The following is a 26,506-nucleotide window of genomic DNA, read 5'->3' as shown; positions in this document are numbered from 1 at the left end:
CCAGGGGGGCAGGTAGGGCATTAACAGGGAGAGGGGGGCACAAAGAAACACTTTTCTTTCTTATTCTCATTTAAAATGTCTCGCTTTTAACAAATAATTATCTGAATCTTACAACCAAAGTTTTTTATCTGATGTAAAATGTATAGAAATCATACATATACCAACAAGACTGTACATCACTGTCACAACAGCGTTTGTTTTCATTCAAAGGCTTTATGGCTTTAATACCTGGGGGGCCGGTCTCTAGTCAAAATGCCCAGGCTGAGTTTTTGTCCCAGTCCAGCCCTGGCCAACGGGGAAACAAATGCCGACACTGCGGTGCAAGTCTCGGACGACAGTACACCTAAAGCTGGGCAGACACTGCAATTTTCAAACTGCACGATTGGCTCGCAGGGGTTATAAGTTCGTAGGTCACGATGCAGGTCTCACACTATATCGCCCGATGCTCTGATGCGACCCGAGTGCTCACACTGTGCCTCCATAAAATGAAGCTTATAACAGAAAATCTGTCGCTCGCTCTCCTTTCTTTCACTCACACAGACACACCACCACCATCAACTTTGCTAAATTGCTAATGAAAAACATTGATCAGGCAGCTGTGATTGAGCAGCAGTGTAAATCCAACTATTTTCACGGTTGTTGTGGTCGTGATCATTTTGTGATGCCACATCGAAAAGGCTCAGATGAGCTTTCCAAAGTTCTACAAGTTGTGTCTCCATCGCTTGTGTCCAGATCACACGCTGCACAGCCGTGCTGCTCCGTCTTTTTCACCGACGTTTACGTGTTTGCGCGTGAGCAGTGTGAGCGGCTGCGGTGACACCCTGACGAGCGAGAAATGTTTGTTTCCCTCAGAGAAATAAAAAAGGCTGCAAAAGTACAGGAGGAATGGGAAAAGGGAAACACCTGGCTGGAAAAGGTCACCATAACACCTATAAAGCGCACTGCACTGTGTGCCGGCGCACTTTTTCCATAGGCATGCTTCTAGTGGTGGGCACATGAAGAACATGAGGGGCGTGAAAGCTCGGGGAACCCTTAACCAATTTCTTGTCCACCAGGCCACGGCAGAAGCAGATATGGTATGTAAACACTGGTTTGTTTTTTAAACCCTCTGGTTAAGGTTAATATGGGCATGTGCAGTGAATATCAGCGCTATGTGGCCAGAAGTGTGATAATATAATTTATTTTGTGTAATAGACAACTGCAAGGATAGATGATTACAACAAATAGATCACTAATACATAAAAGTAATACATAGATGAATAATGATGATGAGTTAAGATGCGTACTCAAGCGGGTTTACAAATGGGAGCAAAAGCTGAAATAATGCCTCTACTGAAGCCAATTGCACTAAATGCACTAAATGTGCACTGTTACAAGAATATTTTTCTTTCTATTGTTTTCTATTAATTTATATAATTTTAAATTAAGCAGGACAGAGTTCTTTTAAAGAAAGATTTACTTTTATTCTCAAAAGTTAAGCACACTGAAAAAAATGCAATAGGGTGGTTGTTGAATTTGCATAGAATTACTTCATATATCCAGCATGACTAATTTAAATTTCACATCTAAACATATTTTTGTCTTTTAATTTTCACATATTCTTTAAGAATATTCATTCTTTTAGAACAAATCATGTTGAAAAGAAACAAGTTAGTCGTGTTTTATCCTCAAGCTCCGCCCCCTGGAAAGGAAAAATCGGCTGCACTGTCCGCCATTTTTGTCTCTCGCTTTGGAAAATCTACTACCATCTGGAGTTTTACACTTGAAGGTAAATAAGATTTTAAAGCTAACACACCAGTGAGAAAGAGTGTAGACCCTTTATATATGTGGACTTTTACTGGGGTGTTGTTATTTTACAGGTATGTGGGCTGTTTATCGAAAACCATGAAAGGCTAATGTAAGGCTCCAGTTAGCTAATGGTAACCGAAATTATGCGATAAGCAAATTAGTAATTAACATATATAATGTGAGTTAATATTGTTTGTATATTCTTTCAGTCTAAATTAACAGACTATTACAAACTTGCATCGGTGTCTGTAGTAAGTGGTGGTACCTGCAGTGTCTTAACCATTAAACAAGCTAATGTAGGGCTGGGATATGACTAGTTTGTTGAAACGTGTCTGCTGCCAATGTGACTGCTCACACATGGTAACATTACCAGCACATAGCCACAGCCGCTATAAACATGCTGAAAGGTCAATCTAGCTTCTGTAGTCAGCAGCTGGAAGACTCAACACAGACCCAAGATTCAGTGTAACGGTTATCTAAATGTTGTGTGTCCTGTTTGTAAGCCCAGAAAAAGAAATTAAATAAAATGACGACCTTGAGCTTCAAGCTAATGTAAGCGTAATGCTATAGCATAAAGTGACTAATGCAATGATGAGGTTGTTAAATTAGTAAAAATACAGTAAATATATCCAACATGAATCATTTATATTTTTGGTCTAAACTGTAGTATCAGGTAAATGTTAAGTGGTAGGAACATCCATAACCTCAAATAACGGAACATAAACATAATTAAGTCTCACGCCTTTCACTTGTTTTAGAAGGATGTTCAGTCTTTTAAAACCAGTCATATCAAAATAACAGAAAATAGTTATGCTTTCTGTTGAAACTCCCCCCCCCCCCCCCCCCCCCCGGGTGTGTTCTGCGAGGGAAAATTCACTGTGGCGGTCCGCCATTTTTTGTCTTCGCTTCGTTTACGTTTGGTGCTGAGCTTTACTTTGTAGAGGTAAACTGAAAACTACATGTTTGAGAGGACACGAAGAGAACATCCATTAGATGGGGAAGTTTTTCTCATGAATTGCTGTTGTGCAACATAATGTAAAAAACAAGTCATTCCTTAAGTTAACTAACGATAATGCTAGCTTAAGCTGCGAGACAATATTATGTGCATTAGCTTTTTTTCAGTGTGTGCCCAGTCACATTCGCTTGTTTTTTCTCAGTGAATACAGACTAACAAACTTGTGTCCATTTAGTTAACTGGGGCCCGTTCTTCGTACGTCGCTTACTACATCCAAGATCAAATGACACATCCAAGACCAAACCATCGCGCTAACCGTGAGCTCGCTAATCCGGTTCCCCGAACACACCTGCTGTTGACGATTAGTACAGCTGGACGCAGTAATGTGACATCACTGGGTGTCGTAAAAGGGGCTACGCATCGATAGTAGAAACATTGATCGGCAACCCGCTGATTGGTCGGCGAAAATGTCGAAGGGGCGTGCTCGGTATTTTCCGGCAGCAGAGCAAGAACTCATGAGTGAGGGATTTCAGGAGTTTCAGAGTTTAATTAAAACGCAAGAGAACACTGCAAAGGCTGCAAAAGCAAGGAGAGAGGGCTGGCAGAAAGTTGCTGACAAATCAAACTCGTAGGTAATTTAATAATAATAATAATAATGGATTGGGTTTATATAGCGCTTTCCAAGGCACCCAAAGCGCTTTACGATACCACTATTCATTCACTCCCACATTCACACACTGGTGGAAGCAGCTACGGTTGTAGCCAGGCTGCCATATCGCGCCATCGGCCCCTCTGGCCAACACCAGTAGGCGGTAGGGTAGATCTATCATATGACACTATATTGTCCAATATCATATGGCATTATATTATATTATAATATGTTATATTATATCCCCTTTCACATTAGAGCCACAACAGGACCCACAAGAACATGGGAACAAGTAAAAGTGGAATACAGGAGTATTCTGCAGAATGGTAATATTTATCTCTTAGATTGCTTTTCGTCTCTTGGCAAGGTAATACTGGCCTGTAATACTCTGTTAGTTTGTTCATAACAGCAACCAAGAAAAGGGCAGAGGAAAAAAAGACAGGTGGTGGTCCTGCACCCCCTCGTCAACAAGTTGGTTAAGTAAATAATACCCTCACGGGAATATCGATATCTCTCAATGAGCACACTGTCGCGCTGAGCTAAAGGATCCTGTCTATCCCGCAATATACGCTGAATTCTGGGGACTCTCCTTATCAATCTTGCACCTTCCGCAATGGGTTGGTCGCGTATACGGACAGGACATGGCTGCGACAGGCTTCCCAAATCCACCTTCGCTTTTATAGCCGTGGTCTCTCATCTTGATTACACGAAGTAATTTACAATTACTACTCTGAAATATGAATTACATCTGTAATAATCACATACATGTAATAGAATGTTAATAGTACATTTCCCTTTTTTAGGAAATGACCTGTATGTATCTGTGTGACATCAATACAAGGATCAAGTGCTGCATTATCTTTAGTTACATTGATGTTATTTATTTATGGTGAAACAGTGGTGGAATATCGCTGTTGCTTTCGTATAAATGAAGCGGACATACCTGCGTGGCCGCGATCTAATCCTGTTTACATAAAGTAAACCTGCTCCCGAGCAGGTTTACGCTTACGGCTCTGTTGCTATGACAGCAAGTCCCGGATGAGCTTCGGGGAACCGAACGATCCAAGATCACGCGAAATCGTCAACAATCAAATCCAGCTAACTTACTTAGCGAGGTACGAAGAACGGGCCCCTGGTTGTACCTAAAATGTTTTAGTTAAACAGTTAAATAAGCTAGTTTGCCATGGGGTGGGCTCTGTGTGTGTGTTGGTTGGGGGGGGGGGGGGGGGGGGTCTTCACTAAAGTCGGTTTATTTAGGGCATGACACCAAATTGTTTTAACTGATTTATAGAGAGACTGAGAGGAGGGCTTAAAGAGATAAAAATAATGACAATATAAATATGTTAAATTTATTTTTTCTGTATCGATATATGGTGCTTATCCCTGCTGAAGGGCAGATTGGTGTTGCTTCAGAACAATTCTCTAGCGCTGTTACGTAGAGGTGTTACAGTTAAGGTTTTAATAACATTATTTTATTTACTAGTGAAGATTTGCATATGTTATCTCACATTCTGTAAGGTAAATTTTCTGGAAAGGTCAAATTAACTAATTTAACTAAGTATTAATGAAAGACCTTGATGTGTATATGACAATAATAGATGTAGTTTCTGGGTCATTTGGCAGAACTGCAAAATGGCCCAGAAGGAGGCAACTGCTGTGGTTGCAAACAGGCTTTGGGTGGTATGGAAGTAAGGGCAACTATGGAACTGCTCAGCAACATGGGACCCATAGCTAATAAATAGTAATATGACATAAAATAACAACTTTGTGTGGATGTAACCTTGTGAGATTTAACTAAATTAAACCATATCCCACTTTTAAAGAAGGTAGAAGATGATCTGGCTAGATGGAAATGTCTACCCATATCACTCATGGGAAGGGTTGCCGCTATAAAAATGATGGTCTTACCAAAAATAAATTATTTATTCTCAATGATCCCAACTAAACCGCCACAAGATTGGTTCAGATCTCTAGATTCATGTATGTCCAAATTCCTTTGGAAAAATAAACCCCCACGTATAAGCTTAAAAACACTACAAAAGACCAAGGATAAAGGAGGACTAGAACTGCCTAACTTTCAGCACTACTTCTTAGCCAACAGGCTTCAGTTTATCTCAGGATGGCTAAAACACACCCTCTTAGATGAACCTTGGCTAGATGTAGAACAAGCACTCTGCAATAATCTAGAGATCTCAGACCTACCATTTATCAGCTCAAACATCCAACGACATGAATGCTTTAAAAGCATCAACATCAGCTCTTCTCTGACAGCATGGTGGGAGTTTCTAAAATTGACGGCGTCTTCATTAATCCCATGCAAACGTACACCTATCTGGAACAACCCTGACATATTACAAAACAATAATATGATAAACTTTTCAGATTGGAGTGATAAAGGAATCAAATATTTAGAACATATACTAGAAGGAACAGAATTTATTTCATTTGACGGACTAGTTACACAATATGGGATCAACAAGAAAAGATTTTTAGAATATCAACAAATTAAATCCATAGTAAAAAAGAAATTTAAACCGGGTCAAGTTGAACTACAAACACCACCAAGTGTGGTTCAATTTCTTACTCTTAAACCCCCCAAATTACTATCCAAAATATACAGAATGCTTTCTAAAACAGATGAATCAATATCACTTCCTATTGCAAAATGGGAAGCGGATTTATCAGTTAACTTAGACCTAAACTTCTGGTCTCAGATTTGCTTAAAAACCTTTCATCTAATTAGAAATCCCAGTCTTCAATTAATTCAATACAAAATATTACATAGAGTGCACTATACAGGTCATCGGATGTTCAAGATGGGCTTTACGTCTACCAACAACTGCTCACACTGCCAAACCAATTCACCGGACAATTATATCCACGCTCTTTGGTTCTGTCCACCAGTTCAGAAGTTTTGGCGCGAGATATGTGAAGACTTATCGAAGTGTCTGAAATGTAACATTCCAACTTCCCCCTTAGTGTGTTTGTTGGGCAGCTTAGATAATGTCACTTCAGAAAAGAATATCGCCCATATGGTTTTCACTGCCCTATGCATAGCCAAGAAAACAGTCCTCATGAACTGGAAAAATAAAAATAATCTTAATTCTAACCAATATAGAAATTATCTATTAGATTACATTAGTCTTGATACAGCCTCTGCCACCACATCAGATCAATTGCTCTGGGCTCCTTTGATCAGCTCCATCACCTAGTGGGGGTGGGGGGTCATAGTTTGGTCCCGCCTTCACTGTTGTGATTGGTGTGGGGGTAGGGACAGGCTTAGGGCATCGGGGGGTTCCCCGGAGGCATCTTCCTTGGGGGGCTCAACCCGGGGTAGCGGTCATGTCCGGTTAGGGGCTCTGTTGGCTCTCCGGTGACTGTTTCCTCGCGGCTGCGTGCAGCGGGGCTAGGGGAGGGTCTGTGCTGACGGACGTGGGTTACTGACCTGGTAGCCTGGCTGCCCCTGGGTGGGTCCGGGATGGGCGTGAGGTTCTGGGGGCGCTCCGTCTCTGGGCTGGGACCCGGACCGGGCCTCGGGGGCTTGGGTCCTGGTTGGTGTGTTGCCGGGGTTATGGGCGGGTGGGTGCATGGGGGCCCAGCCCTGGAGCAGGGTGCCGCCGGTGCGTCGAGCCACCTGGGGGGCTCTTCAACTGGTGGGGGAGATTGTCACATCTTGCAGGAGCTTTCCTCTCCTCAGGAGCTGCCTCTGCAGGAGGGGGAGATACAGGAGAGGTGGAGGAAGATCTCAGCCTGGGTGTTTATTGTCTTATGTAGTCTGGAAGATGAGTGGATGGTGGGGTGGGTGCAGTTTTCTCTGTGGTGGGGTTGGGTGGACTGTCCCGGGCTATGTGGGGCCGGGCGGCGCTGCTGCACTGGGCCCGGTCTGGATGGGCCTGGGCCCCCTTTCCCTGGTGGGTCGCGGAGTATGGGGGTGCCTACTGGGGTCAGCGGGGGAGCTGGCCCCAGGGAGGGGTCACTTGCCCCTCCCTTCCTTCCCTCCCCATCTCCAGCTGCCTCCCTCTTCCCGCTCCACCACAACCACCCACACATGCAGGGCCTTGGAGTAGGGGTATGTCACCAGGGTGCAGAGGAGGCTACCCCCCCCCTCTGTCCCCTTCTGGCTGCCTCTGCCTCAATTTTATCCCACAACTTAGACATTCACATTACTCACACTCTCATTACACATACATATAGGATCTTGGGGGTGGGCACGATACACGGAGTCCAAAGTACCATCAGGGTGTACACCCCACCCCTGGCATCGTTGCCCACCTCTCAATTTTAAATACACGTAGACATTGAGGGCTAGCAGGAGGGACCATGCGCTTACCTGCTGCTCTCTGGCAGGTAGCTCCAAGCCCTCCTGGGTTTTAAATGCACCTTAGAACACACATGCATCAACATTACAATGAGCGGGTGGAGGGAGGTTCGGAGTCTTCTCTCACCCCCGTTCTCTGCGACCTGCTGGAGCAGGGGGGCTAGGACTAGGAGGAGGAGTAGGCCGTCCGACTGCGGTCTGGAGTGTGGAGCCTTCCTGCTGCTGCGGAGTCGGGGCGGTCTGCCTCCCCCCACCGTAGGGAAAAGGGAAACACCACCTGGGTCTGGGTGCAGTTCCCCCCTCCAGGGGCGGGGGCACCTAGACCCGGTTTGTAGAGTACGCTTGGGGAGTGTGATCGTGTGTACAACGTCTCTTTATGTCTGTCTCCACGTTGGTTGAGTGTGGAGTAAGTGCATATGAGAGCATGAGGGTGGGAATGGATGTTTGTCTCTGTGTGTGCCTGTATGTCTGTGTCTATATGTCAGGTTGGGTGTCAGGCGCCACCTCTCTGGGGACATCTCAGGCCCTCCAAGGTTTGGAGGCCTATCTCCCCCTACCACCACTTCCCCTGCCAGTGGCGGACCCCCTCAGACATCGGTGCGTTGGTGGTTCTTTGTGTCCGGGGATGGGCGTCCAGGTACACACCGGCTCACTCCTTGGCGGCCGCTTATCGGGGCCTGGAGCCTGGGGCTCGCTCGGGCCACTTCGGAGGTGGGGTGCCCCCGGCTCGGTCACTCAGGCGCAGCTGGCTGCCGGCGGAGCTCACGGGCGCGTCACTGCAACTCCCCCTGGCTTCTGCTCTGCGGCTGCTGAGTGAGCCCTCATCTGGGACTCTCCTCAGCTCTTACCGGGACAGTGGCGCAGCTACCCCTCTGTTGGTCTTCCTTGGTCTCTTGTGTTCTGGGGGCCTCTGGATGTCTGGAGTTTTGATCTCCTCCACACCTGCTTCACGCCCTGGAGGACGGGGCTGTGGCCCCCCCACACCCTCTAGCAGATTATTACATGAAGGAACCTTTTAAAAAAACAAAAAACAAGCGCGTCCATGCTCACAGGTGTACACACGGGTGATCACACCCACAAACTACACCCTTTTTGGCTCCTACCTCAAAGCACACTGTGTTCTGTTGATCTTATGTGCTGCACAATAATGTTTAACATTTAGTATTTACTGTCATATTCCCATATATCATTGTGATGTTGTTTATTCTATTACTCTTGTTCTCTTCTGCTTGCTTTCTTTTTTCTTTCTCAGCAGGTGATCCAGGTGATTGATATATGCATTTTTTTTCTCTGCCCGTTCTGTTGGTTTTTGTCTTTTGCCCTTCTCCCCCGTCCCTCTTCTCAGCTGTTTCTCTTTCCCTCTTTCTTTCTCCCCTTTGTGGAGCAGGGAAATTATTTTACTGCTATTGTTAAATAATCATCATTACCATTGCATTAATAATAGAATCTGCAGCATTAATATTGTATTCAGAGGTTTAAACAGTGTGTGTGTTTTAGAAAGAATAAGTTGCAGGCTGACAGGAAGTTGCAGAGAGTTTGCAGAAGGGAAAGCAGAAGTGAAAGCAGAGTCTAAGTTATTCTGAGCAGGTTAGACGAGGCTATTTGAATTACTAGGTTATTCAAATTGTCTGTTATACTTTTATATTATTTTATTAAGCTCTTAGTAGAGGTTCTTGATTAAAACATTTATTCAACATAGTACATATAGTTTCAGTTAGGTTATTACACATAAGGATGAGCCTCTGGTCTGGTAAAAGGTCAGAAGTGCAACGGGTGAGATGAGAGGGCATGTAAGGTCAACACATACACACACACACATTAGTAGACTCATTTATAGGTGAGAAGTTGGTCATGTTTGTCTCTGGAAAGAGGAACAGCGTCTGGCAGGATGTGGGGCTCGTGTTCCAGACGAGACGAAGACAACGTTCTTTTAAACTGTGTTAAAAGTCATTGTGGTTTTGATATTGACGTATGTGTATATATCCTGTCTGTGACGCATGAAGGGGCGTCAGTAAATCAAGCCCTGACGGTATAAAATCTGTGTATGCTTTGAGGAAGTCGAAGACCACTTGCTGTCTGCGCACAGAGTGTTCTTCCCACACGTGTGTATTCATTAAAAATCATTGTTTGACCAAGAGCTTCTGGACCAAGGGTGGTTTGTACTCTCCTTCCTCAATTTTGAACCTTAACATTTGGGGGCTTCGTCCGGTAATTGAGGAGGGAGAATTGGAGGTGTAGATGGAGAAATTCGTGGTCTGAGGTGGTCTGATGGGCAGACATGAATTCCAGTGGTCGAAGTGAGTGGGCATAAGCCGGCTTATCCAAAGGTAAGGCACTACCTGTTGAATTATTTCCAAAGTGTGCCAAATTGGATATGATAAAATTTAAGTCTACTCACTGAAATTACTGGTGGATGTCCGTTTTGATTTTGATGAAAAATCTCATGAGTTAAAGCAGTTAGAGTCTGCTAAAGCAGTTAGTCTGCCAAGAAGAAATGAAAGCAGTTAGAGTCTGCTAAAGCAGTTAGAGTCTGCTAGGAAAAGTTTAAATACTGGGTTGAAGTCCCAAAGAAATTGAGTTAGAGTCTCAAGTAGTTTGGTAGGGAATTTGGTCATTTTGTGGGTTAAAGTCCCGGTTGGTCATTAGGTCAGACCTTTGTTGGTCATTTTGTGGGTTAGAGTCCCCATTGTCCTTCAGGGTCGATCTGCCTCAGTCATACACTTGTTTTGGGTGTTGATTGTTGTTTCAAAGTATTATAAATTATTCTAGAACGGCAGTTAGAGTCTGCTAGGAAGCGCAGTGCTCAGAGGTAACGCTTGCCAATGCCAAGGACGCTTAGGCATTGTCCTCGAAGAGGGATAGTCAGTTGGTCACTGTGGAGCTTGGGGCACTCCAGAATAACTAGGAGTTAGAGTCTCCTTACCGTTTGGAACGGTAGTCTGCGCTTTTTTGGTCAGAAGAAGTTGGACTTCGGGTGTGTAACTTTAACTTAAAACTTCAGGGTAAGCCTTGGCTGTGTAATGCCAAAAATAGAGCTTCAGGCAAAGTTTGGGTTGGTTAACGCTTATAAATTTATTAAGGAAATAGAAATCGGGCCACGGTCCGGGACCGAGACTGGTTAATTGGTCGCAAAAAACTCAGGGAGTTTATCCGCTGGGCGGTTATTTTAAATTTGTCGAAATTGTGTAGGCGCTAAAGCTGACAGATCTGACAGTGGTTGTAAATATAAGATGTCTTTGTAATATAAAATAAGAGATCTCTGTGTGAAAGGAGTCTGAGGCAATGCTGGAGCTATTTTTAGACGGAGTGTGTGTGAGTGTGAAAATGCAAATGAGTAAGCAGTGAACTGTTTAAACCACAGTTGGTTTCACAAATACTGCTGCAAACATTGTTGAGTGTGTTTAAGATGCCATTTATGTTTATTAGAGGACTATAAATAAAGTTTTGAGTTGCCGTAGTGGATGTATAGTAATTGACTGAGTTTGGATGTAGATATATAAATATATTGAGTGCACTGTATATACTTAAGGCTAACACATTACTTTCAGTAGTAACTTTTCTCCAGCATTAGTTGCTGGTGTGGTTTATTTTTTCAATTTCTTGTGTGTGCGGTGAGAATTAATGGAGGTTTCAATTTTTCGTTTGTTTGTTTTTGACTTGCTCTTTCTGATTATGACAAGCATGTCTAAAATACTCTTAGGAAAGTGTGTTTTGAGTTATATTCCTCAACTCTGGTCACAGTTTAAGTGTGAATGCGGTGACTAGAAGGTTTTGAATGAGGAATAAAGGTGTGAGAGGTATTTCTTTGGTAATGTAAAGTAGGATGTTTTAAAGTTTGAAAGTGTTTTTAATTTGAGAGAGGCATGAGTGATGTTATAAGAGTTTGAGTTTCTTTTTCTTTCAGTTCAAGAACGCATAAGTACATACACTTGGTACACCCGTTTACTCTTTGACTTTATTAAAACAGACGGTGTATTTGAGTCTGAATTTCAGTAATTGTATGTTGATATGGTAATTTAGTTTATGTTAGGTGAAGGAGATGTCCATCTCTGCGTCTTGCAGGATTGAAAGTGAGCACGTTGAAGGTTGTGATGTGAATGCTGTGAGTACTCGATTTGAATGATTCTGTGTGATTTGAACAAAATAATAAATAACTAATAATAATAACTCATAGGCGAGTGTGTGAACAGAGGAAGTCTGCAGAGTGTGTGTGCGTGAAATAAGGGTGTATTGTTTTTACATCAAGATTTAGTAGAACCAAAGTAGAACGTCACAAACAAACAGATAAAAAAGTAAAATAAAGAGAGAAAATAACTGACAATTACATTAATGAATAGAAAACACACATACACAAATTGTTACATGTGAAATTATTTTTGGAAAGAATCAGAAGTGAGATAGTTTAATATAAGATGCAATGAAGGAAGCAGCTTAAACTCCTTTAATTTCCAGAGCCAGTGTCTCCCCTCCCCTCATAGCACCCGTGCCCACTTGGTCCCCGTATCAGGCGAGTATGGAAGGCTGGATAGCCCATGACGGGTAAGATCCCACCTCGAAACCCTGGGACAACCTAAGGCAGGCACAGTCACGATTACTCGGCCTCACTCAGTCCCTGTGAGCTCAGACTCACTGGTGAGATGAAGTGAAGAAGACGGGACCTCAAGGGTAAAGCCGCTGGGCTAAGGCGGAGGGGGTAAGTGGCAAGTGGAGCCCTAACTTCTGGCTGAGGACAAGGAATGCTGTTATTTAAGGGGAAATCAAAATGAGGGTTAGTAAATTTGGGAAAGAAACTGACGGCTTAAGTGGAGAATTGTGCAGGAGTCTGACACACTGCAAAAGCAACATACACAAACAGAAAATGCATTAACCTTATAAAGACAAGACAAGCTCATGATGATTATTTGTATAGATACTGATTAAACCTGGCTTAGAACACAAAGATACGCAATGAAGATCAGCTTGCTACTTGTATGAGTGGTAGAATGGTGTGAATGGTTAATGAAATACACTTGAGTTTGAAGCTGAGGAATAACTCAAAGAAGTTATATGACGAAGGGAGTGAGTTATGAAAACAAACGGTGATTAAAGTAGTTTTAAAAGAGTGACTTAGGAGTGCTCTCTCGTACTGAGTGATCAAGTAGTGATCACTGTAGAAAGAAATAAAATGATTTAATGAGTTGGTAATGTTTAAACATATGTTTCTGTTGTTACAGCAACTCATTGAGAGATGACTCAGTATGCAAATTAGCTGGAGTGAGTGATGACGAAGGAACTTCCTGTGTGTGTGTGTGTGACTGAGGAAGTGACTTTCAGAAGAGGAAGCATGGCAGACAAGAGAAGTACAGATTTGGGTAGGAAATAGTTTATAGTTTAGTGATTATATGTTGTCGTAAGGGGGTTTTATGCTGAATTTAAGTATGTTAAAGGGGGTGATTTTTGTGTGCAAATTGTGTGGTTTTAATGAGACTTTCGGTGTATTGAGGAGGTGAAATTATGTGGTGGCAAGACTTGTGTGTTTAAGGTTGTTGAGGTTGTTGTGGTGATGGGTTGATTCTGTCAGTTAGGTTTGGGTTGTTGTTTTTGTTTTTAATAGAGGGAGTTTTAGGAAACATCGACATGTCTAAAATTGGGCCCATTATTTTGTAACAGTGCACTTAAAGAAAACCTGTCAGGTGATTTTGTTTTGTGTTTTCATGAGCTAATAATCAGCTCTATTTTTTCTCATTTTTGTTTTAAGCAGGTCTGCAACAGTGAATAACGGCGCTGAAAATTCTCGGGAAGAGCAAATATAAGGGGGCTTTCCAGATTACAATTGGCTGAGGAGAAAGCTACCTGTGGGGACTATTCAGGTCGTAAGTCCCTGTAAAAAGGATTTTATGCGAGTCAATCCAGTCCAAAAGCATAAAGAAATATTTTCCTGTGGAAAATAAAAAATGACTGAGCTCATTTTGCTGAGGGTGGAGAATCTGATCACTTGCTCCATTATTAGCAATATATGGTGTGACTGCATGTGAATGTGTGGCTGGATGACGGTGGATGAATAAATGTGGACAAACAATTGGCTTTTACCAGAGAAAATTTCTGTTTTATTGAGTGGGGTTAGATTATGGGATTATAGTATATGGTTGGGAGAATGCCAAATGTTAAAGGGGAATCATTTTCTTAATTGGAGGAACACATGACTGATAATTGTTCTGTTTTAAGTTTATTTGTAAGACACAGATTGGATCATGAGTGGGGAAAACTGAGCATTTTAAGTTTTGTATAGTATTGTGACACATTTCATGTGTCAAAATAAAGGGGGAATTTAGGGTTTAATAATTGTTTAATAATTTAGGATCATTTTAGGACTTTTTGGGGTTTTTGGTCATTTGGGTATGGTAAAACTGAAACAGTTATTTTTATGTTAAGGTTAAAGGATTAAAGAACTGAATCCTGTTTAGAAGATACAATACCAGGGTTTTAAAGCTGTGTACAAATCTTAGAGGGAAATTGTGGGACACGTTGACAAAAAGATATCCTTTGGGGAAAATTAGTGAGGGTTGAAGGAGGAGAACAGGTTGGATTTCTTTTGATTTCTAGAAGAAGTGGTTATAATGTAGGCTTACACATACAGATATTACATAGATTTATTTTTAGGATAAAGGGGAGAGTTTATAAATAGAAATGATTTTTATACATATTGCAATTTTTGATATGAGTTATTGAAGTTATTGAAGGATTGCACGCGCTTACAGACACAGAGTCCAGAAACACACATGACAGTATAGAGTCCAGGCAAAAGGCCTCAAATTCATTTAGCTTTTAACTGAACTTAAAGAAGGACCAAAGAGGAAGGAAAGCATATATTTTGGTTAAATCTGATAAACTAGAATTAGAAGGTATTGTTACATTAAAATGAGCAAAATGAAATAAAAAGGCTATACCAAAAACAGGTTATAACATAGGAAATGTGAGGTTAAAATGAAGTTAGTGTTAACACACAGGAGTTGTTTCTCTTATATGCTTAAACTTAATTGATTAAAGTGGTTGTTTTCTTTTGGAGCTTGTAGTAGAATATATAAGAATATATAAATACAGGTCAATAAGTTAAGAACATAATTAGGATCAGGCTTTTGATTACAGAAGTCCCAAATATGATAAGTTAGGGAGGTGCAGGAAAGGTGTTTTGTTTCCTTTGCAGAAGATCTCGGTGACCGCAGGGGGGTGAGGATCCTGGAGGTCCAAGGCCTGATGGACCACAAGAGAGGGACCAAGGAAACCTAAGCTTACACATGGAGTGTTCTCGAATGGGAGCGGGTGTTTATTTCTGGACCAATTAGATGACATGAGGTTGTCTGATTTGCTGAGCGAGGACACAATGTATTGCGACCTCTGGTGTTCCAGAGGTCGAGAGAGGGAGTGTGGAGCAGGGAAATTATTTTACTGCTATTGTTAAATAATCATCATTACCATTGCATTAATAATAGAATCTGCAGCATTAATATTGTATTCAGAGGTTTAAACAGTGTGTGTGTTTTAGAAAGAATAAGTTGCAGGCTGACAGGAAGTTGCAGAGAGTTTGCAGAAGGGAAAGCAGAAGTGAAAGCAGAGTCTAAGTTATTCTGAGCAGGTTAGACGAGGCTATTTGAATTACTAGGTTATTCAAATTGTCTGTTATACTTTTATATTATTTTATTAAGCTCTTAGTAGAGGTTCTTGATTAAAACATTTATTCAACATAGTACATATAGTTTCAGTTAGGTTATTACACATAAGGATGAGCCTCTGGTCTGGTAAAAGGTCAGAAGTGCAACGGGTGAGATGAGAGGGCATGTAAGGTCAACACATACACACACACACATTAGTAGACTCATTTATAGGTGAGAAGTTGGTCATGTTTGTCTCTGGAAAGAGGAACAGCGTCTGGCAGGATGTGGGGCTCGTGTTCCAGACGAGACGAAGACAACGTTCTTTTAAACTGTGTTAAAAGTCATTGTGGTTTTGATATTGACGTATGTGTATATATCCTGTCTGTGACGCATGAAGGGGCGTCAGTAAATCAAGCCCTGACGGTATAAAATCTGTGTATGCTTTGAGGAAGTCGAAGACCACTTGCTGTCTGCGCACAGAGTGTTCTTCCCACACGTGTGTATTCATTAAAAATCATTGTTTGACCAAGAGCTTCTGGACCAAGGGTGGTTTGTACTCTCCTTCCTCAATTTTGAACCTTAACACCTTCTTTCCCCCAGTCAAGTCTGTCCCGTATTCAGTAAGTGAAAATAAAATAAACAATAAAAGGTGAATCAAATGGACCATTACGGCAAGGCTGGGATGGTCAGTTTGGTAAAGTAAATCCGTTGGGCATCTTTCTTTGCCTTTAGACAACAATTCTGATGGCAAAAGAGCCAAACGGGACAGGCCAAAAAAAAAACAAAAAAAACCCAAAAAAAACATGGGACCCATAGCTAATAAATAGTAATATGACATAAAATAACAACTTTGTGTGGATGTAACCTTGTGAGATTTGAGATTTTGGCAGCATTTTTATGTGACAACTTCTCTTTTTAGATAAATGCAGAGTTTAAGCGCATTACCACCATGCCACTGCAGTCCAGATTACTCTCGCAGATAGATGTGCTATCTGACAAACTAATAAAGGTCTTGAAAAGTCGAGAAGGACAAATAGGAAGAAGACTTCAGAACATTCTGGAGCCCACGGCCCAGGTAAGAAAAAAATTAATTTGTGTATACACTTTAGGGAAAATAATAATTTTAACAAAAGGCTGCTTGTCACTCTATGCCAGGAGTATGTTGAAAATCACCTGGGATTTTCACAATTTACCATGGATGCATTTATTTTTCTTTTTTTTTCTTTTACCTGCATTAGAACTATGTGTGGAGTTCATAGTTGAACACCTCTCTATGCTCTGACAGTATTCTGCTTCTTTGCATGGAGATTTCACTTCATGCATTACCTTTTTAAGCATTCTGAGGACTCAAATCACATGCTGTAATGAATCCGTTTTTTGTTCACCTAATGTGTTAATGTTAACATTTTTTGGAATAGTGACACAGATTAAAATAAGATTTGGTATAATGTTCTTTGACCAGTGTTCTGTTTAATTAAATTTTGGAATTCTGCATTTTCTAGGCCACAGATGAAGCCATTATCCAACGATCTAATAAGGAAACAACCATGGGAATTTACATCAAAAAGTCAAGAGATGGCAATGGCAGCCTTGAGGACATCAGGATAGTCCTTGAAGGCCAGAGAGTCTGGCAGGATTTGGATAACTATACCCTAGCAGCTGCAATGCTGTTTGGACTAATGTACACTTTGAACCTCACCTACCCACTGGAAAAGTATACCTTTGAGATATTATAGAAACTGGTTATGGAGCTCAAAAGGAACAGCCTTTCAAAGAAGGCCCAGGTTTTCAGGACCAGACTGTACGATTGAACAGTTTTCCAGTTATGATGTGGGAACAACATGTTTACCTCTTCGAATATGTACCATCCTTTCTTTTAAGCCAGCACTGGTAAAGTTTCAGGACATAGTGAAACTTATTTTTCTGGCACTTTTCAACTTGGGGCCTTTATTACTGCAGTTTTCACTTTTCAAGCCATGGCTCTTTTAAAAAAAAAAAAATTCAAACTTTGAATGTACATTTTTCTCAATGGAAATGGTGCCTTCTATTGTTTTCTATTAATTTATATAATTTTAAATTAAGCAGGACAGAGTTCTTTTAAAGAAAGATTTACTTTTATTCTCAAAAGTTAAGCATGACAGGCTTCTGTTTAAGAAAGAGACCTGTTTTACTGTGTTAATGTTGTCATTTTGAGCTAAAAATAAATGGCCAAATGATCATTTGTTTCCCATGTGTTCATATCACAAAGAATATGCATCTACTTAAATCAAATTCAAGTCAAATGGTTAAAAAATAATTTCACACACAAAAAAAAAAGAGCTAAAAAATTCACCACACTGGGAAGGGTGAAGACAACTGGGTTGCCCGGCCCTGGCCACGAGGTGCCCCTTATTTATTTCTCAGGGAGTTGGCAACCCTATGTCTTCATGATCGAAATAACTTGAACACAAACACAAACAAACAAAGAGGAAGACCGAACCGGAAGGAAAAGACTACAAGTCCCAGCATCCTCTGTGTTTAGGGAGGAGAAGTGAAAGTGAAAGTATTGAGCCTCCGTTGAGAGGAGAAGGAGGAGGAAGGTGGAGCTGAGGCAGGTGAGCAAAGGCATAGATTTTGCATGGACGGGAGGGACGTGTCCCCACCAATAATTTGATCTCTTCGAGAAAAGAAAAACAAACCCGATAGAAAGAAAGAAAAAAACAATCTGTCAACGTCTCGTTCACCCAGCGGTGCAGAAAGAGTTAAATTACGTTCTCTACTGCAGTCCTACGTCATGTGACAAATATGGCCAATGTGATTGGCTGTGCCTTTCAGGGAGCTCTGTTTAGTAGTGATGTGCGATACCACTGATTTCCTTTCCGATCCGATACCAAGTAAAATTCAGGGTGGTATCGGTGATACTGATCCGATACAGATACTCTGTACAAAAACTTAATGTTTCATTGCATTTCATAATACAATATACACAGCAAATCCAGCATGTCCAAATTAACACTGTCGGATTTGATTTCAACACTATTAAAGTGTCTATATGGGTCCACACCAGAGAGTGTTAATGTCAGCCGGTGATCGGCTGTGATCAGCTGATCACGGGGCCGGGGTTAAAAGAGAGACGCCACCCACCTGTTCGCCGCTCAGACATCAGTATCCTCGTGTCACGAGCTCCGAAACTCTGCCGACGTCAGTCTCCGCCTGATTCAGCAACTGTGAGTTACAATCCCTTTCAATCCTTTTTCTCTTCCCGGCTCCGCTCGCTCTCTGTCTGTAACGACCGTTCCGAAGCCACGCTTCGTGCTCAGGTCATTACTAGAATAACTGCGTGTCTGCTCCAAACCCACCGCTAGCCTTCGCCGCGCTTGGGTCTAGCCAGCACGCCACACGGGCACGCCGAATTACTGTGTGCGATCCGCCCGGCCGTGACAGGATGTCTGAGCCGCATGTAGACCCAGCGGAATTCGAACGGCTGAAAGCCGAAGTGTTATATCTTCGCGGTGTGGTGGATCGGATGAGCACAAAGATGGAGTCTCTCACCGAAACTGTCCTCCAGCTTTCCTCTTCCGTCACCTCGCTGCAACGTCAGCCAGCGCCGGTGAGCGCTGAACCCCGGATCGGACTACCCGACAAGTGGAACGGAGTAGACGGCCGGCCTGATGGACTGCTCGCCACCTTAGACATGATGTTTGAATGTCAACCCACTAAATACGTCACTGCCCGTGCAAAAGTGGCGATGCTCACCTCTCTCTTGTCTGGCCAGGCTCAGGAATGGGCCGCGGCTCTCTACAACAAGAAGTCTGCAGCGTGTAATGACTATGCTCTGTTTGTGGAGGAGTTAAAAAAGACCTTCGTTCCCCCCAGCAGTGAAGTGGAAGTGGAGTCACAGCTGCTTCATCTACGCCAGGGCAGCCGACCAGTCTGTTACTTCGCCTCCCGATTCCGCACCCTGGCTGCTAAGCTTCAATGGGGAGATGCTTCTCTACGCTCCATCTTTCTAGAGGGGCTGGCTGATTACATCAGAGACGAGATGGCCGGCCGTGAGGCCCCAAAGACCTTGGATGAGGCCGTGGACCTTGCCCTGAAGATCGACCAACGCGTGATGTCGCGGCCTCGCCATGCCCCTCGGGCCTTAAAACCCTTCCAGCCTCAGCGGACCACGTCGTCGCGACCTCCTCCCCCCTCTGATGGAGCCACGGCTAGCCCAAGCAGCACATCCAGCGAGGAGCCCATGCAGCTGGGTGGACTCCCCAAAGAGGAGAAAGAGAGACGCTGGCGTGAGGGCCTCTGCGCCTACTGTGGATCAGCTCGACACCGCCGTCCCCAGTGCCCGCTACGGCCGGGAAACGACGACGCCAGGTAGACTGCGGGGGTGTCCCACCTGGCCCTTCCCACTCCTCTGATCCCTCTCGTTTTCTGTTACCGGTCACATTTCACCTGAAACACCAACAGCTCTCATCCGAAGCCCTCCTGGACACCGGAGCCGCCGAGAACTTCATCGACCAAAAACTAGCCTCTCGGCTCCGCATCCCATTGACTTCCGTCGACCGATTTCTCCCGGTGACCTCAGTAGACGGGCGACCCCTCCAACCCTACCCGGTCCAGTTCCAGACCCAGCCAGTCCGCATGTCTGTCGGGGACCATCAGGAGGAGATCCGGTTCCTAGTAGTCTCGGCCTCTTCCTCTCCTCTCATCCTCGGATACCCCTGGTTCCGTCGACATGACCCCCACGTCTCCTGGTCTTCCTGCCAGATCCTGGACTGGGGTCCCCAGTGTTCACGCCGCTGCCTTCTCCTCCGGACTGGACAGGACTCAAAGTCAGAAGAGGCGTCACCCCCGGAGCCCGTCGATCTGGATAGGATCCCTCCGGCTTACCATGACCTGTCCGAGGTCTTCAGTAAGAGGCGAGCCTCCGCTCTCCCTCCTCATCGCTCCTACGACATGGCCATCGAGCTCCTCCCGGGAGCAGTCCCTCCTCGTGGTCGCCTGTTCTCGCTGTCAACCGCAGAGAACAAAGCCATGGAGGAGTACGTCGCTGAGGCTCTCCAACAGGGCTTCATTCGCCCTTCTACCTCCCCTGCAGCTGCGGGGTTCTTCTTTGTAAAGAAGAAAGACGGCGGGCTTCGCCCCTGTATAGACTACCGAGGCTTGAATAAAATCACTGTTAAGAACCGCCATCCTCTTCCTCTGCTATCCACCGCGCTCGATTCCCTCTCCCAGGCCTGCATCTTCACCAAACTAGACCTACGCAGCGCTTACAATTTGGTGCGGATTAGAGAAGGGGACGAATAGAAGACGGCCTTCATCACCCCTAACGGGCACTGGGAGTATCTGGTGATGCCCTTCGGCCTCTGCAACAGCCCTGCTGTCTTCCAACACCTGATCAACGATGTCTTGCGGGACATGCTGGGCCGATGGGTGTTTGCCTATCTGGATGACATCCTGATCTACTCCCGCACCGAAGTAGACCATATTCGCCATGTGCGGGCCGTGCTAAGCAGGCTGCTCGAGTACCAGCTGTTCTGCAAACTGGAAAAGTGTGCCTTCCATCAACGGTCCACTACCTTCCTGGGCTTCACCATCTCCTCCAATGGCCTGACCATGGACCCGCAAAAGCTCCAAGCCGTGACCCAGTGGCCTCAGCCTTCCAGCCTTAAGCAGCTACAGAGCTTCCTGGGCTTTGCCAATTTTTATCGGCGCTTTATCCGCAATTTCAGCACCATTGTCGCGCCACTGACATCCCTCACTAAACCAGCTAACCTGCCCAGGCCCTTCTGCCTCCCCCCTGGTGCGAAACTGGCCTTCCGAGACCTTATCCGTCGGTTTGCTACAGCTCCCGTCCTGCTCCACCCTGATCCTGCCGGAGATTTTGTGGTGGAGGTGGATGCCTCCGATGTTGGCGCTGGCGCCGTCCTCTCTCAACACGGCCCGGATGGAAAACTTCACCCGTGCTGCTATTTTTCAAGGAAGTTCTCTGACACGCAGCGACGGTATGGTGTCGGCGACCGGGAACTCCTGGCCATCAAGTGGGCCTTGGAAGAATGGCGGCATTGGCTCCTGGGAGCGAAAGAACCATTTCTGATCTGGACTGATCACCAGAACCTGATCCATATTCGTTCTGCCAAGCAGCTCAACCCAAGGCAGGCCCGTTGGGCCTTATTCTTCGAACCGTACAACTTCCACCTCGCCTACCGCCCTGGCTCCAAGAACACCAAGGCAGACGCCCTCTCCCGGCAGTTCACCCAGGACGACTTCACGTCAGACCCTGGACCTATCCTACCGTCTCATTGTTTCGCTGCCCCCCTTCGGTGGCCCTTGGAGGACTCTATCCGGGACGCCCTGACCGCCGAACCGCCTCCGCCGGAGACCCCAGCTGGGCGGCTCTATGTGCCATCCCGGTGCCGTCAGGAGGCCTTGCTCTGGGCTCACTCCTCCCCGCTCTCTGGTCACCCAGGGCCCGACAGAACCCTCCAGCTCCTCCGTCGTGCCTTCTGGTGGCCCTCCATGACTCGGGACGTCCGGGACTTCGTTTCCGCCTGTGACACCTGTGCTCGGGCCAAGTCCTCCACCCAGCCACCCGCTGGCGACCTTCACCCTCTCCCGGTGCCGAGACGTCCCTGGTCCCATGTCGGCCTTGACTTTGTTACCGGCCTTCCATCTGTGGACGGTCTTGACACCATCCTCACCTTTGTGGACCGGTTTTCTAAGGCGGTGCACCTGGTCGCCCTGGCCGGCCTCCCCTCCGCCAAACGGACGGCCGAGCTCCTCCTGGACCATGTCGTCCGGCTTCACGGATTCCCCAAGGACATAGTCTCCGATCGGGGGCCACAGTTCACCGCCAGGTTCTGGAAGGCCTTCTGCCGCCTGATTGGAGCGTCTCCCAGCCTCTCGTCCGGCTATCACCCTCAGACCAATGGGCAGGTTGAACGGACCAACCAACAGTTGGGGCGCTTCTTACGGTGCTTCGTCTCCGCCCAACCGTCGCTATGGCCTCGTTACCTGGTGTGGGCTGAGTTGTCTCATAACCTTCACATCTCTTCCGCCACCGGTCTCTCGCCCTTTGAGGTCTGTCATGGATTTCAACCTCCTATCTTCAGCCATCAGGAAGCGGAGGTCGACGTGCCGGCTGCTGAACGGATGGTCCGCCGCTGTCGCCAGGCCTGGATCAAGGCGCGGGCTGCCATTTCCCGGGCCAACGCTCTGTACACCCGGCAGCATCGTCGCCGCCACCGCCCGGGTCACCCCTTCCGGCCGGGGGACCGCGTCTGGCTCTCCACTAAGCACCTACGGCTGCGCGGCGAGTCCAAGAAGCTCGCTCCCCGGTTCGTCGGCCCGTACGAAGTCACCGCCCGGCTCAACCCCGTGGCTTACCGTCTCCGGCTTCCGCCCGCCATGAAGGTCCATCCGGTTTTCCACGTCTCGCAGCTTAAGCGGCACGTCGCTTCCCCACTGGCGCCCCCCTCCCGGGCCCCGCCCCCGCCCGGGATCGTCGATGGGGGTCCTGTCTACACTGTCCGTCGGATCTTGGACTCCCGTCCCCGGGGCCGGGGGGTCCAGTATTTGGTGGACTGGGCTGGCTACGGCCCTGATGAGCGCTCCTGGGTGCCGTCCCGCTTCATCTTGGATCCTTCCCTCATCTCGGATTTCCGTCGCCGCCGTCCTGGCCCGTCGGGTGCCGGTCCTCGGGGGGGGGGTCCTGTCAGCCGGTGATCGGCTGTGATCAGCTGATCACGGGGCCGGGGTTAAAAGAGAGACGCCACCCACCTGTTCGCCGCTCAGACATCAGTATCCTCGTGTCACGAGCTCCGAAACTCTGCCGACGTCAGTCTCCGCCTGATTCAGCAACTGTGAGTTACAATCCCTTTCAATCCTTTTTCTCTTCCCGGCTCCGCTCGCTCTCTGTCTGTAACGACCGTTCCGAAGCCACGCTTCGTGCTCAGGTCATTACTAGAATAACTGCGTGTCTGCTCCAAACCCACCGCTAGCCTTCGCCGCGCTTGGGTCTAGCCAGCACGCCACACGGGCACGCCGAATTACTGTGTGCGATCCGCCCGGCCGTGACAGTTAATTTAACTCTTTTTGGAGAGTTGGTACATTAACTCTGATTTAGTGTTAAACACCAAATCTGTCTGGAGTTGATAATTTAACACTTAGTGTTAAGAGTTTATATATTAACTCTCAAAGAGTATTTTAGTTTAACTACTTAAGAGTTATCTTCTAATTCATTCTAAAAAGCGGGAATTTTACTGTTCTGAACTTCTAGAAATTTCTTTTGGAAATAAACATTTACTAAAAAGATGCAATGGTTTTTGAAAAACATTTATTCTGAACTGTGCACCACAATTTCAAAACATTTTCTGAAAGATGTAACAGTGTACATGTTCTCACTTTCATTAGAATTGTGTTTATCAAAAGGTCTGACATGGTAAATGCAAATAACAGCATTCTCATCACTTATTTCTTCAATACAATATGCATGTCCTTCATTCATCCCTTTGTGGAACTTCAACGCACTTCTGCTCTCCCCCATAATCCATCTTCACAAGCATATCCTGTGCGGAGATTGAATAAAAATTAGTTGACACTAATTAATGGCACAAATAATCCAGTAATCAATTGCAGCACAGTAAAAAAAAAAAAGGAATCCTCTTTGAGCCATTACTTGTGTAAAGTATTTTCCCAAAAGACAAGGACACAGGCAACAGGTAATACTGAACTAAATGTAAAACCTCAACCTTTTTCATTTTTACCTAAACCGTGTGCATAAAACTGGAGGGATCTAAATGCTAACGTAGAATCCAGTCAGGACGTCAGCTACTGCTGTTTGCTCGTTTGTTTTTGTTTTTATGGGCGATCGTTTTCAGGCTTCAAGTAGCACCATTATACCAACGTTTCACATTCTAGACATTGTTTTAGGTGTATTTGACCATAAGTTTGACTGAAAATTCACATGCAAGCTTTTTTTCAAGGCTGTGGTATTTGCCGCAAACAATACCTTTCAGCTAGCTAAAACAGAATGTTATGCTATCACCGAGCAACATGGCTAATGCCTTTCACACAGCTTCGTCTCAACTCCAAAGAGCCACAGAAGTAAAAGCTAATAGAAATAATTGAAACAATCTTTGAAAGAATGACTTACCAAGCATGGCAAACAACTCAAATATGTAGAGCAAAATGTTCCGAAACGGCTTCACTTCAGCTTCGATTGGAGCCGTGCTGGGGGCGGAGTCTGTGAATTTACTCTGTTGGTGTCATAGCCCCTCTAGGAGTTCAGAGTTAAGAGGTCAAGAGTTAATGTTTCCATTGTAACACCTCCAGATTTGACATAGAAACACTCATTTTTAACACTCGATTTTAACTACTATCATTTTACACCTCAGAGTTACATTAAAAGAATGTGACTCTGCTTAGAGTAAAATTAACTCTACTTTTGCAAGAAGACTATTAACACCAAAAAAATTTAACACTTTTGAATTTGCTGTGTATAATTGTATTATGTAATTGTAATAATAACATAACCATATTGCTTCATAATGATTAGAGGATATCAGACAACTTGTTTTTATTGCTTAATAATGCAGAATAATCATATAGAAATAAAAAAAAACTGACGTTGTGCGCTATTTGAGCATGTTGCCTGCCTGCAGCACTAAAGGACTCTGCGAGAGACGTCTGTCTCGCTCTAGCAGCACCTGTCCCTGTCCTCCTCTTCAGTTCACCTCAACATAAGCTTATCATATTCTGTGATGTGATTTACTCCGAGGTGTTTGACGAGGTCAGTGGTGTTGCCACAACACCTCACTGTCTTGCCACATATATCACAAACCGCGTCTGGGCTGTTTGTGGAGGTAAAACGCGTCCACACATGACTCTGTTTGCGCTCTGCCATTGTTGTGAGTGTGCACGCAATGGGCTGCGACACATTTATACAGCCGTATTTCGCATATGACTATGAAAGGCATAAGAGGAAGTAGTTCCTTCCAAATTAGACGATCTGAATGATATAGTTTCTTTCCACTGCGTTCATTTTAATGGAAAAACTACAAATTTACACCAGAGTACTAAAATATCGATATTATAATATGAGAATCAATTCTAGAACATAAATTGCTGGTATCAGAAGAATCGATATTTCAGTATCGATCCGCACAGTTTTAGCAGCGGCAAGCCTGCGCTGCTAGCTAGCCTGCAAGGAGGAGAGGTGGGTGGCAGCAAAAAGGAAGAACCTGGATATAAGAAAGTGTTTTTCAAAGAAACCTGTAAGTTACTTAAAGTCAAGCTCACTCATAAAATGTGTCCATCACAATAACATTACAGGCTATGCTAGGCTTTGGCCCACATGGTAAATGGCCTGTATTTATATAGCGCTTTACTAGTCCCTAAGGACCCCAAAGCGCTTTACATATCCAGTCATCCACCCATTCACACACACATTCACACACTGGTGATGGCAAGCTACATTGTAGCCACAGCCACCCTGGGGCGCACTGACAGAGGCGAGGCTGCCGGACACTGGCGCCACCGGGCCCTCTGACCACCACCAGTAGGCAACGGGTGAAGTGTCTTGCCCAAGGACACAACGACCGAGACTGTCAGAGCCGGGGCTCGAACCAGCAACCTTCCGATTACAAGGTGAACTCCCAACTGTTGAGCCACGATAGCCATTCATTAGACATCAGTCTAAAATTGTATGTAACCATGAATAACGTGTTTTGGAAACTAACTGCACAACAGGCAGCACTATTTGTTCTCTCAGTCTCTGAGCAGCACTTCTAATTTTGATTGAAACTGTCAGAGAAAACGGCAGCGTCGAGCGAGCCAGGATATTAGTTTACAGAGGCTGTTAAAATTATATGTCTGACGTTAAAATGCTGGTGACACAATAATTTCATCCTAATGGCACTGATATATTCATAGGGTTCATTTTTGAGACAAAATATAACGAGGTAGTCATGATTTTGCAAATAAATAAAAATAAAACCTTGTAGTGCAGTTTGCACAAATTGTTTTAAAAATGCACTCACCCTACAAACATTACTGATGAGTCAAGATCTGCACAAAGTGACAGAAACACTGAAGCAGCTCCACATTTTATTCTTATTGTCATGTATGTCCTATTTGTCAGGTGACAGAAGAACCAACACAAAGCTCAGAGAGTAATGGTGACACAAGAT

General features: G+C 44.8%; 1 protein-coding gene and 2 long non-coding RNA genes across 3 annotated transcripts in view; 2 read left to right on the top strand and 1 right to left on the bottom strand.

Moving 5' to 3' along the window:
- LOC147336563 (uncharacterized) overlaps window positions 1-26,506 on the bottom strand; it is a 420,745-nt gene that overhangs the window by 89,969 nt on the left and 304,270 nt on the right. The window lies entirely within an intron of this gene.
- Window positions 1-26,506, top strand: part of LOC147336581 (uncharacterized) — a 97,766-nt gene that overhangs the window by 55,462 nt on the left and 15,798 nt on the right. The gene's annotated exons all lie outside the window — the stretch shown is intronic.
- LOC147336582 (uncharacterized) lies at window positions 895-17,781 on the top strand. The gene is made up of 3 exons (XR_015128285.1): window positions 895-1,768; window positions 16,261-16,416; window positions 16,844-17,781. It is a non-coding gene; the product is annotated as an uncharacterized LOC147336582 (long non-coding RNA).

The sequence above is a fragment of the Aulonocara sp. 'chitande type north' Nkhata Bay genome, linkage group LG3 (genome assembly GCF_057382095.1).
Source record: "Aulonocara sp. 'chitande type north' Nkhata Bay isolate Kocher_YH1m ecotype deep benthic linkage group LG3, A_spYH_male_GT1.1, whole genome shotgun sequence".
Taxonomy (NCBI): Eukaryota; Metazoa; Chordata; class Actinopteri; order Cichliformes; family Cichlidae; genus Aulonocara; species Aulonocara sp. 'chitande type north' Nkhata Bay.
This window is presented reverse-complemented; position numbering and strand designations above follow the sequence as displayed.